This window comes from Anolis carolinensis, chromosome 3 (assembly GCF_035594765.1).
Source record: "Anolis carolinensis isolate JA03-04 chromosome 3, rAnoCar3.1.pri, whole genome shotgun sequence".
In the NCBI taxonomy this organism is placed as follows: domain Eukaryota; kingdom Metazoa; phylum Chordata; class Lepidosauria; order Squamata; family Dactyloidae; genus Anolis; species Anolis carolinensis.
In genome coordinates, this window is record NC_085843.1 from 169,490,560 (window position 1) to 169,504,208 (window position 13,649).

Consider the following 13,649-nt stretch of genomic DNA (forward strand, 5'->3'; position numbering starts at 1 on the left):
TCGTCTGCAAACTTGATAATCGTGCCTTCTAACCCTTCATCTAAGTTGTTAATAAAGATGTTGAACAGAACTGGGCCCAGCACAGAACCTTGCAGCACTCCACTCGTCACTTCTTTCCATGATGAAGATGACGCATTGGTGAACACCCTTTGGGTTCGTTTGCTTAGCCAATTACAGATCCACCTAAACGTAGTTTTGTCTAGCCCACATTTTACTAGTTTGTTTGCCAGAAGGTTGTGGGGGACTTTGTCGAAGGCCTTACTGAAATCCATGTAGGCTACATCCACAGCATTCCCTGTATCGACCCAACTCGTAACTCTATCTCAAAGAATTGGATAAAACCCCTCCTATGTAGATAGGAACAAAGACTCACAAAATCAAAATGTTCAACCCATGCATTGAAAGACCATTTTGCGCCTATGAGTGAGCCCTTCCATGGATAAATACTGACAGCTTGAAAATCACCAACAATTTTCAAGCTTTAATTTTAGAACCCAATATGTCCTGAAAACAGTCTAACAGTTTTGACTAACAGTCCTCAACAGAGCCAAGAGGGAATGGGATGAGAAACAGTGTCGATTAAGCAGAGTTCTGCTTAACTTTGCTTTCGGATTGCCCTCTAAGCTACGGAGGCTAAATACAAGTAGAAATTCCCTAAAGAGAATCTGGATGCCATCCAGACGTTTATAGCATTCAGAAGAGCCCTGTGGAGAAGATGAAGCTACTTAACATTTTGACTTTCCCCATCTGTTTGGAAGTGAGCAAAGAAAATGACTGTTCATAATTAGTGGTCACAACTGCAAAGGTTTTTGAGCGTATTTCTAGCAGCCCAAATTATAAGAGGTTGCCAAAAGTTGTGAAAATTTAGCAAGCTTCGTGTTTGGAAAGGCAGTTCATTCAGGTGATTTTTTTTCACATGACTCCGGTGGCCTAAGGAATAAAAGCCTAGTGACTTGAAGGTTGGGTTGCTGACCTGAAAGCTGCCAGGTTCGAATCCCACCCGGGGAGAGCGCGGATGAGCTCCCTCTATCAGCTCCAGCTCCATGCGGGGACATGAGAGAAGCCTCCCACAAGGATGGCAAAACATCAAAACATCCGGGCATCCCCTGGACAACGTCCTTGCAGACGGCCAATTCTCTCACTCCAGAAACAACTGCGGTTGCTCCTGACATGGAAAAAAAAATGACTGCTGCAATTAGCAAGAAACAAAATGCTGATGTGCTAGGAAAGGAATTTCTTGTTAAGATCAAATATTGCTGGAAAGATAGCAGCTATCCATTTTCTAAGAATATTTATTGTAAGGGTATTAAATTTAACTTTTTCCTATTTGAGCATGTGGGCTAGCTCATTTAACTTTGACAGAGTCATACTCAAGATTTGCAGTGAATATTAAGTTGCTTGTCAGGTAAAGCCATGATACGAGTACAAAGTATGAAGAATTTTAGGACATCTTAATATCTGGCAAAATTATTTTGACATTATCTTTTATAGTCTGGAATGAACTCTCTGACTGATTTTTACTTTAAAATGGAGAAAGAGGGCAGATTACATAGTTATCTTGTCTTTCCAAAAGGATCTTGTTTTATATTTTTCCTACCCACAGTTATTTATTTATTTATTTATTTCCGATATTTCTACCCCGTCCTTCTCCCCGAGGGGACTCAGGGCGGCTTACACAACTGGCAGGATCACTACCAGTATATCATAATACAATAAAATAATAAAACAGTTAAAATAGTTAACTAGCATATTAAAATACAATGTATAAAAGATTTAACACAGTGCAACGCCGAATATATATGCCAGTCATCCATCAGACCTTGTGCAAGAGCCTTAATCCAATCCATGTCAACGCTAACTGAGTTCATTCATTAAATGAATGAACAGTTATTATTTAAATAGTTGGAGGATTGAGATATAGTACTGACTCTCCCTAGAAAAGTAATCAAATTGGCAAGGCAGATGCTGAACAGCAATGCCCCAATATCACACACAGACCTCGTCATCCCCTTGAGCTAGCAGAGAAAGAAATAAGTGTTATCCCCTTTGGAAAATAAATGACTGTTACTTCATTTATATATTACTAGCTGTGCCCGGCCACGCGTTGCTGTGGCGAAGTCTGGTGGTATAGGAAATAAAGTATTGAGGAATTGGTGGTAGTTAAGGTCAAGGGTAAACATTTTCCCCTGACATTAAGTCCAGTCATGTCTAATTCTGGAGGTTGGTGCTCATCTCCATTTCTAAGCCGAAGAGCCGGCGTTGTCCGTAGACTCCTCCAAGGTCATGTGGGATGACTACATGGAGCGGCGTTACCTTCCCGACGGAGCAGTACCTATTGATGCACTCACATTTGCATGTTTTCGAACTTCTGGGTTGGCAGAAGCTGGGGCTAACAGTGGGGGCTCTCTCCGCTCCCCCAATTCAAACCTGTGGCCTTTCGGTCCAGAAGTTCAGCAGCTCAGCGCTTTAACACGCTGCACCATCAGGGGATATTATTTCCTAAAGGTTGTGAATATACAATATTTCTGATTGGTTTTTTTTTGTTTGTTGGAGGCAAGTATGAATGCTGCAATTAGGAAAAATGATTAGGATGTAATGGCCTTGCAGCTTTAAAGCCTGGCTGTTTCCTCCCTGAGTGAATTTTTTGTTGGGAGGTGTTAGCTGGCCCTGATTGTTTCCTGTCTGGAATTCCCTTGTTTTCAGAGTGGTGTTGTTTGCAATATTTTATGTGCTTCTACTGTCTGTGGCCCTGAGAAAACAGAGGATTTGCCTGATTTTGATGATGGGAATATTTTGTTGGGAGGTGTTAGCTGGCCCTGATTGTTTCCTGTGTGGGATTCCCGTTTATTTACTGTCCTGGTTTTAGAGATTATATTGTTCTGCATTATTCTATCCCAGTAATTATTTCATATTAAAGCAGAATCTCACTTATCCAACATTCGCTTATACAATGTTCTGGATTATCCAACGCAGTCTGCCTTTTCATAATCAATGTTTTTGTAGTCAGTGTTTTAAATTCATTGTGATATTTTAGTGGTAAATTTGTAAATACAGTACAGTAGAGTCTCACTTATCCAACATAAACGGGCCGGCAGAACGTTGGATAAGCGAATATGTTGGATAATGAGGAATTAAGGATAACCCTATTAAACATCAAATTAAGTTATGATTTTACAAATTAAGCACCAAAACATCATGTTAGACAACAAATTTGTCAGAAAAAGTAGTTCAGTACACAGTAATGCTATATAGTAATTACTGTATTTATGAATTTAGCACCAAAATATCACGATATATTGAAAGCATTGACTACAAAAATGCATTGGATAATCCAGAATGTTGGATAAGCGAGTGTTGGATAAGTGAGACTCTACTGTAATTACAACATAGCATTACTGCGCATGGAACTACTTTTTCTGTCAAATTTGTTGTATAATATGATGTTTTGGTGCTTAATTTGTATAACGATTACCTAATTTGATGTTTAATTGGCTTTTCCTGAATCCCTTCTTATTATCCAACATATTCACTTATCCTGCCGGCCTGTTTACGTTGGATAAGTGAGACTCTACTGTATATTTCTAATCTTATATTATCTGCTCAGAACTGGATTATATGAGGCTCCTTCTTCACAGCTGTATAAAATGCACACTGAAGTGGATTATATGGCAGTGTGGAGTCAAGATAATCCAGTGCAAAGCAGATAATATAAGATTATAAATGGGTAATATAGCTGTGTTGAAGGGCCTTGAGTCTAAACTGCCATATAATCCAGTGCAAATTAGATAATCTGTAGAAGAAGTCTAAGCGAGGCCTAAATCTGCCTGTCCCCTAACTGAAACCTGGCTGTCCCTTGGTTGCTAGGCAACCAAGTGGGCAGAGATTAGCCCTCTAAACTGGCAGCAATTGGATAAAAAAATTATTGCTCTCCCTCTAATTAGGACTTTATTTTTCTTTTCTTTTTGTTGTATCAACCTTGAGGTGTGGATGATGGGTTGTGTTGTCAAATTTTGAGGTTGGGGGGCCTGTACTTTTGTTGTTTTGTGAATTGCCGTGATGCCATCACTCTTTTATATATATAGATGTAAAAAAAATAGTTGGTCCCCTGTAGCCATAGATTTTCCAGCCCTTTGAAGGCAACTATCAGGCTGATGTGGCCCTCAATGAAAATGAGTTAGACACCTCTGCTCTAGCACCTTTATTATCACTGAATCTGCAGGACCTGCTTTTGAAAGCTTAGGTCTGTAATGTTCTAAATATTGATTGAACTATGAAGCATGCTATCAATATAGACATCAAAAAGTTTAACTATAGATCAAGATTTTTTAAAAGTATTTTTTTTATTTTAAAGAATGGGGTGGAGCACACCATAAAATGCTGCTTCAGCATCATTTAAGAAGAAATACCTTATCAAAAATACATTATCCAATAGAAGACAAAAAGGATGGGGTTCTGCATAAATTTAGAAATAATTCATATACAGTAGAGTCTCACTTATCCAACATAAACGGGCCGGCAGAACGTTGGATAAGCAAATATGTTGGATAATAAGGAGAGATTCAGGAAATTATGATTTTACAAATTAAGCACCAAAACATCATGTTATACAACAAATTTGACAGAAAAAGTAGTTCAATATGCAGTAATGCTGCGTAGTAATTACTGTATTTACAAATTTAGCACCAAAATATCACAACGTATTGAAAACATTGACTACAAAAATGTGTTGGATAATCCAGAACTTTGGATAAGCAAGTGTTGGATAAGTGAGACTCTACTGTAATTGAAATTGAAATATATTTTAGCATAGTAGAAGAAAATGTGTTATTTATCTTCTAAGTTGGCTGTTCAGGTTGTAGGTAATGTAAATGTCAATTCTGTCTCTACCTAGAGTCATTCATGTTGAAACCAAACCTGAACAAGATTTGAAATAAAGGACTATCTTCTAACAGTTTTTCCAACAGTGGATTATCCTGTGTAAAGTAGAACATATATTCATCCTAATACATAATAAAACTTTTATGATAAGGAAGCAGCTCCCATCAGACTTTGTCCATATAGGAAAAGATATCACTGAACAACACATTTTTGGGAATGTTTTGCTTCCTCCACAATTTAGATTGAAACAAGCAGATTTTAACACGCTAAACACAAGTATGTATTGATTATTCCTGTACTGTGTACTATTTTCTAGAGAAAGATTTATTATTATTATTTTATTATGACACAGCAAACAAAATAGATATGCTGGATTTCGTTTCACAAAATCACAAGTCGAACACTTCCCAAGTGTCTAGGACTGTGTGATGTATTTTCGGATGATGCGTGCAGATCCCAGTAGGGTGGCCTTTTGCAGTTGGCAGATCGTAATTTTGTCAATGTCTGTTGTTTCCAAATGCCGGCTGAGATCTTTTGGCACGGCACCCAGTGTGCCCATCACCACCGGGACCACCTGCACTGGTTTCATATTGTTGTTGTTATTATTATTACTATTGTTATTATTATTATTATTATTATTATTATTATTATTATTATTAATGTTATTATGATTATTTATACCCTTTAACATTAAAACGTTAGCATACAATTATAATATTCAAACATGCAAACATTACAACAGAATTAACAGTATTAAAATTCACAGTTAAAATCCATTAAAACATATTCAAAGTTAAAAATCACAGTATAAGCATTGTGTATGCATAGCAGCATACACTATGACAGTAATGGTGTGATCAGGAAACAAAACTAAAAATATTTTGCTGCAGATTTTCATTTGTAATCTTCATGGATGAGAGTACAATAATAGTCACCCAACATAGATGGATTCCACTTGCCCTGATACTGTTTCTTCATCTTGGCAATGTCCGAATGAAACCTTTCACCATGTTAATCACTCACAGCACCCATGTTGTCTGGAAAGAAGCCCAAGTGGGAATGAAGAAAATGTACCTTCAATGACATTGATTTGTATACATGAAGCAGACTTTCAACCTGTTGGACGTAATCTGTTGCTTTATAGCTGCCTCGAAAGTTACAAACAACATTCTTAAAAGGTGTCCCTGCAGCATGTTCTGCACCCTGTAGAAGACCATCAAAGTGGCTATCCTTCATCACATCTCAGATTGTGGGTCAATGAAAACTCCATCTTCTATCTTTGTATAATTTATGTGGAGAAACTTCTGCCACAAATAAATTAAGGTTTCACTTTGCTTGTTCATGGCCTTAACAAAAATGTTCATTAGCCCAAGTTTGATGGCGAAAGACAGAAGAAATATCTTCTTTGGATCAACCAGTGGGCCATGGACCTAATTTATTGCAGGGAGGCCAGTCTTTGCTGATATAGTGCAACTCTCTTGCTTGACTATCCAAGTTGTAAAGGAAACAGAAATATCTGTGTAACCAAGCTGCAGACCCAGTAGAATTTCAACTACCTTAAGATCACCATACAAATTCCAGTTGTGCTTCGAGTATTGAAGTTACCCTGTTTCCCCTAAAATAAGACATCCCCAGAAAGTAAGACCTAGTGAAGGTTTTGCTGAATTGCTAAATATAAGGTCTCCCCCAAAAGTAAGACCTAGCAAAGTTTTTGTCTGGAAGCATGCCCGCCATACAGAACACCAGAGCATGCAGGATCGGTAAATGTACGTATCATAAAGTGTTGTACATGGAAATATTGGTGGTAACAAGAAATTCTTGATAGAATTCACAGTTTGTCTGGTTATGCTGGTTTAGGATGACAACTACTGTACAGTATATAATAAATGTTAATTTTTTTGTTCAACAATAAATGTGAATTCTTCTTCATGGAAAAATAAGACATCCCCTGAAAATAAGACCTAGAGCATCTTTGGGAGCAAAAATTAATATAACACACTGTCTTATTTTCGGGGAAACACGGTACATATTCTCATCTGATTATTTCATATAAAAAGCATGTCTGACAGGTATAGAAGGGTAGATATTTCCGTTGTGCAGCAAAACTGCATCCAAACTTAAGAATCTGTCAGGAGTACTTTAATTATGCTTTTCCTGTATGGCAGGGGGTTGGACTAGATGGCCCACGTGGTCTCTTCCAGCTCTATGATTCTATGATTGATGAGTCAATAAACAATCACCATTCTGTTGGGTTGTGGTTACATATGAGAGCACAAAACAATCCATTGAGGTCACAGCAAAAGGTCACACTATGAGCTTTGCTAAAATATTTTGTCAAATTTTCATCACAGTGGAGAAATTTTGAGATTTCCGTACCAGATGACAAAAGATTTCATCCTTGCAGCTTTAATCCAAGCAGCTCTTCCTGACTCTTCGATAAACACAAATCTCTGACCAATTGTTCAGCTCTGTCTGAGATATTAAATGAGGATCACTGGATGTTGATAGCACAAAGTCAGAATCAGCATCAGCTTCCATCTGCATCTGATTGCCATCATGGTATACCTCCTTATCCTCGAATGTCCATGCCTCTGACATGCCCCAGCAAGATTCTACATGATCAGAAATGTATTTTGTGGTATCTTAACAGATATGTGACATGTAACAGAGTCTCTGTTACATGTCACATAATGTTGGTCATGGCTATCAAAGATATGAGCAATCTGAAAAACCATGCAAATTACTGTCGAGAAAGAAAATGTTTCAGAATTTTGCAATAATTGTAAAACAAAATTGGCAGTTTATCAAAAACCTTACATTGTGCGACAATTTTGAAGTTATTTATGTGATCAAAAAATCTATTTGGTACACTAAAAATTTTAAAGAAAACAAAATACCAGTTTTTCAGTTTAATTGGAATTGCAGTGCCACAGCATTGGAAAGCCACACATTCACAATGGGTGAGCTACATATACAAGGCTGAAGAATGCCACTGTACAGTACTTTTGACACATTAATAATGCCTACTATTTTTTAAGAGTTCAACTATACATAAAAAGAGGGGCTAACAGAGTAATGTCTCAAAATTGCTTCTGCCCAGAGGAGCATGATGTTCTTTCTGAGATATAATGTCTACTTAGCAATAGCCTTCACCCATTTCCAACTGCCTTCAGGCCACCACAGCTTTGGCTTCCAATTAAAGCAACTGGTCTAATATCAGTAGAGCCCACAGGGTCAGATAATATCCTGGGATGCAAATTACATCGATCTCATTCCTCTCAAGATGAATGGAACTAAATGGCTCATGATACTGACCCTTGAGATCTATATGTCTGCCATATGCTGTGACCTAATAGCCTATTGCTGGTTTAATTGAGGTATATCCAGCAGTCTCTTTACATGAGTCTCTCATGTGTAAAAACAATCAATTATCCTTTAAGCTTAATTGATAAATCCCTCTTCACTAGAAAAGTCTCAGTCAAATCTTGATTCAAGAAAAATGTAGGCTGGCTGTACTTTTCAAAGCAAGTAGCTTGCTTTCCTCCTTGATAGGTCCTCGGACCTGCTATAGAATTCTAAATAAATTTGAGGGGTTGTGATATACAATAAGTTGGAAGATGGGCTCAAGTCTACTTTGCCAAGGAACCACATTCCTGCAGTGATGTAGCAATAGGATTGATATGCAAGTTCATCCCATTCATTCAGGATCAAGGAGTGCTAGAAACAGCAGTTGGGGGAAACAAGGAGAGCCTGAACTCTATCTATCTATCAACCAACTATATTATAGTAATTTTTTAAAATTAATTTGAAGAGCTTGGTGCATCCTCCCACAATACTATATTTGATAATATACAGGCGGTCCCCAAGTTACAAACAAGATGTTTTGTAGATTTGTTTTTATGTTGAATTGGTATGTAAATCAAAACACATACATTTTTAAGTGTAACTCTAGCCAAATATTTTTAAAGCTTTGGATAGCATAAGGAAGAATTAACTTCCCTGCAGTGTTTGTTTTGCTGACTGTGTCCCTGTTCAGAAGATTTCACCTCACTTTCTGTCCCTATGAGAATTGGATTATGAAAAATTTGACTTGTTGTGGAAATAATGTTTTGGTGATAAAGCTGTTGCACCCCTAGACTGCAGAGAAACCTCAAAACCATGCTGGAGCCCCAGACTATAAGCAATGCAAGTTGTTTACTGAAGAATATATGTAAGCAATAGCAAATCAAAGTTCAAAGACAATGAAACAAGGTTTTAGTCCACCAGGTACAAGATACTTGAGAATCTTGAAGCAAGGGTCCATGAAAATCAAATACACAAATAAACTTCAACAAAGTATCAAAATTAATCCAAGGAACAGGATCAAAACTGGAACAAAGAACAGGATCTTTAACTGGAACAAGGGATCTAAACTGCAAAACTTTCAGGAACAATCTGGATAATCCAAAATTTCCCAAGAACAAGAACAAAAACTGGAACAAAACTCAATTCAAGGCTACAGAAACTTGGCATGAAAGTTCACAGGAACATGAAACAAGATTCCATGAAGCATGAAACAAGAGTCCATGAAACAGGAACAATACTCTCGATGAGCAACGTTACCACCTCTGAAAATCTCTCTCTGAAATGGTTCCTCTTAAAGCTGGAATCAAGGCCTCTTTCCGTGGGAAGTTTGCTCAAAACCTTTTCTCATTAGCAACCATCGGCTCCTTCTCAAAACTTTCCTTTCTTGTCTCTGTTGATATATTGCTTTCTTTCTGTCGACCTCATTACTCTTATTACAACTAGAATGCCCATCTGCCAAGGAATAACTCAACCTTGACTCTCCCAAGGATTGCGGTTCAAGCTGCCTGCTTGAAACCATTGTCTGCCTGCTCCCAGAGGCCTCAGGAACAAACTCTGGCTGTCCAGGAACAGCAGTCTCGCCCAACTCTGGCTGCATGGGAATCCTAGGCCCCAACCCAGATTCATCTGACACGTCAGATGCAGGTACAATCACAGGCTGGACAGGCCCAACCTCAGGTTCACCTGACAGCTCAGGTGCAGGCTGGGATACAAAAAAAAATTCAGTTCAGATACATTTTTTCCCCATGATATCTCTTCCAGAAATCCTTTGAGGGATAGATTTTTCTCACTTTCTGTTCTCTCACCCCTGTTCTTAACTATGAGCTGTTTGTAAGTCGGATCATTGTAACCTGGGGACTGCCTGTAGTTGTATAATAATTCATAAAGCCATGCATTCAACCAGGTCTGTTGTATACCATAGTATCATGTTGGTTTGGTGTGTGTGTTTTAAAATCAAATATTTACCTATAATGGGGTAGAAGGGGAGACTCCTAACAGATTTTTAGAGTTACTAGTCATTATATTAAGAAAAGATCATTGCAAAGTGTTTTTCTCCATCACCACACTCCACTACAGTAAAACATAAACTTGGTCTACAACGCTTGCGTATAGTATTTGGAGAATAAGGCCTGAGATATGCTAAGGCACCGTTGTATAACTGAGATGTGGAAAATGGAAGCTTTCACAAATACATGTGAATTTTCCTATAAGAAACCAGAATCTTACAAGAACTCGCCCTGTAAAGTCTAAGTAAATACCCAGGAGCCAGATTTGTCAGTTGAGAAAGCTTAGCACTTTCATTAACTGCATGAACTCCCAAGTCAGTCTGATTCTGCTCAGACTTCTGGAAACATCTAGTTCACACTCAGCATGCCCAGAGACTTAATAGAGGCATTGAACAACTGCCAAGATTCTTGTTCTAGCATCAGTATATACCACGCTTTGCAAAACAAGCTAAACAGCTTGATTCCAGGCTAGCATCCAATGAGTTATGCTTCTGCAAACCTGAAAAAATTACTTTTCAAACTGAAGCACCCTTGTTGGGAAAGCATAGATGCAATTCAGCTTGGTCCACCTTTGTGCTGTTACTGCTTTAAAGGCAGACACCAGAGTTTTCAGTACATCATAGAAGTGACAGGCATTTACATCCAGAAAAGGAATTCTAACATGTTGCATACCTCACTATGAAATGGTTTATAACACTCCATACCATAAGAATTTCCACCACAAGACCTCATGCATAACAAATTGTATTTGCAAGCATGGTATAGTTATACATTCATGAAGTTAATTTTGACTTTTCTACAAACAAAACAATCCTACGTACGTCTATAAGAAAGCATAGGTCACATTATCTTCTTGATATGTACGTATCAGATCCCAGCATTATAATGGAATTGTCTGCATATTTACTCTGAAGTAGGGCTCAATAGGGCTTACACCGCCTGATTAAACTTTCTGGTGTTCATTTTCTGTTAAAATTAACTCTCTGTAACTAAATATTTTCAAGAAAGACACCACATGAGATGTTGTTTATGTCCTCAGAACAGAGACTGCTTGTGATTTACCAGGCTATGAAATAGTAATGGGGTGCCTGTGGTCCTCAGTCTGCCATCTTGTGTCTTACAATCCCTCCAAGGAATTACCCAATCCCCCACATTTTTACAAAATGGCCAAAAAGCAAGAGAGAGAAAAATGAAAATTATATTTATCTCTATGATCTTCTCCAAGTCAAAAGTGCTCTCCCCTCCATAGATGATTTCCATCTGCATCTAAAACTGGGAGCAATGTCACATCAATTCCAGATTGACTAGAATGCATTTATGTACTCCAGTTAAGTGACACAGGGCAAAAACAGGCTAGGATGAAATGCAGTTGCATTCCAGGACAAGGGGGGATGACACCCCCCCCCCCACAATCATGCAGGTATACAGTAGAGTCTCACTTATCCAACACTCGCTTTTCTGGATTATCCAATGCATTTTTGTAGTCAATGTTTTCAATAAATCGTGATATTTTGGTGCTAAATTCGTAAATACAGTAATTACTACATAGCATTATTTCATATTGAACTACTTTTTCTGTCAAATTTGTTGTATAACATGATGTTTTGGTGCTTAATTTGTAAAATCATAACCTAATTTGATGTTTAATAGGCTTTTCCTTAATCCCTCCTTATTATCCAACATATTTGCTTATCCAACGTTCTGCCGGCCCGTTTATGTTGGATAAGTGAGACTCTACTGTAATTAATTGTAAATAAACTATATCTCATAGAAAACTTAGCTCTGATTTATGAGCTGTTGGGCAGGTGCAAAGGCACATTCCCACTATTTCTCAATACAATGTTGTTTTTGAAAGGGTTTTCACTCTTTTGGCAAAGAGTCCATATCTTTGGCTCATTTGTTTTTCAAGATTTCTAACTTTTACATTTCTCTAACTACAACATGACTACAGTCCAATGCTCTTGCAGTTTCTAACTGCCTCCATAATCTTATAAAACCAGTGCAGTCCAGATTCTCCATAAATTGCTCTCACAGATGTTTTAATGTAATAATTAGGAAAGTATAAGCATCTGAAGAATCATCCATTTTAGTGATTTTAGTGTGTGGAAGGCAAAGAAGGCCTATTAAAATACAGAAAAAAAACCCAAGGCTGCATTTATCAATGAAGATGAGAAGATGAAAGAAAGGGTTGGAAAAGGATTTTATGTACATTCAAGAAGCAATATGATATGAAATGTCCATATCATTGGAAAATTGCCACTTAAAATTACAAGTACAATAAAGTCGTAGGAGCCTGCATATCACTCAACAGTATAGCAGAAAGCCCACTTGCTAAAATTACATACACCCATCACAGCCACAAACCTTATTTTTCTGTGAATGGCATTGTATCTGTTTAGGCTGGATCTACACTGCCCTATATCCCAGGGTCTGATCCCAGATTATCTGTTTATCCCAGATTATCTGGCAGTGTAACCTCAGGATGGATCTACACTGCTATATAATCTAGATTATCAAATCAGATGATCCATTTTAATTACTTTGAGCTGGATTATATGAGTCTGCACTCCCATATAATCCAGTCCAAATCAAATTACAGTAGAGTCTCACTTATCCAACATAAACGGGGCGGCAGAATGTTGGATAAGCGAATATGTTGGATAATAAGGACGCATTAAGGAAAAGCCTATTAAACATCAAATTAGGTTATGATTTTACAAATGAAGCACCAAACATCATGTTAGACAACAAATTTGAGAGAAAAAGTAGTTCAATACACAGTAATGCTATGTAGTAATTACTGTATTTATGAATTTAGCACCAAAATATCACGATATATTGAAAACATTGACTATAAAAATGTGTTGGATAATCCAGAACGTTGGATAAGCAAGTGTTGGATAAGTGAGACTCTACTGTATCTGGATTTTATATGGCAATGTAGAAGGGGCCATATAATTCAGTTCAAAGCAGATAATCTGGCCTAATTTTGGGATCAAGCTTGAAATTTTATACAATCTCCACTTGACCTGTGGCTAATTCTAGTGCTCAGCCTAGCTGCTGTGTTCTGTAATACCCTGTTCTCTAGCAAAAGCACTATTATAATTGGTAATATCTAGATGTTACCACAGTCTTTCACATGTCATTATAACCTGATGTTTTAGATTTACAAACTTTAATAAATGAACAGAAATATTTTATTTTTGCTGGTAATAGGATGTCCAATCTATTCTATCCAAATGAAGATCATACTTATTTGGTACAGATTAATATTGGCAGAGTACTTGTTGTCAAACACAGTTCCCCACCACCACACACACACACACACACACACACACACACACTGGTTTCTAGTTTTCCAAGGGCATGAGAACAGAGAAATTTTATTCTTTTTTAAAGTCTGAAGATATTTGCTGATAT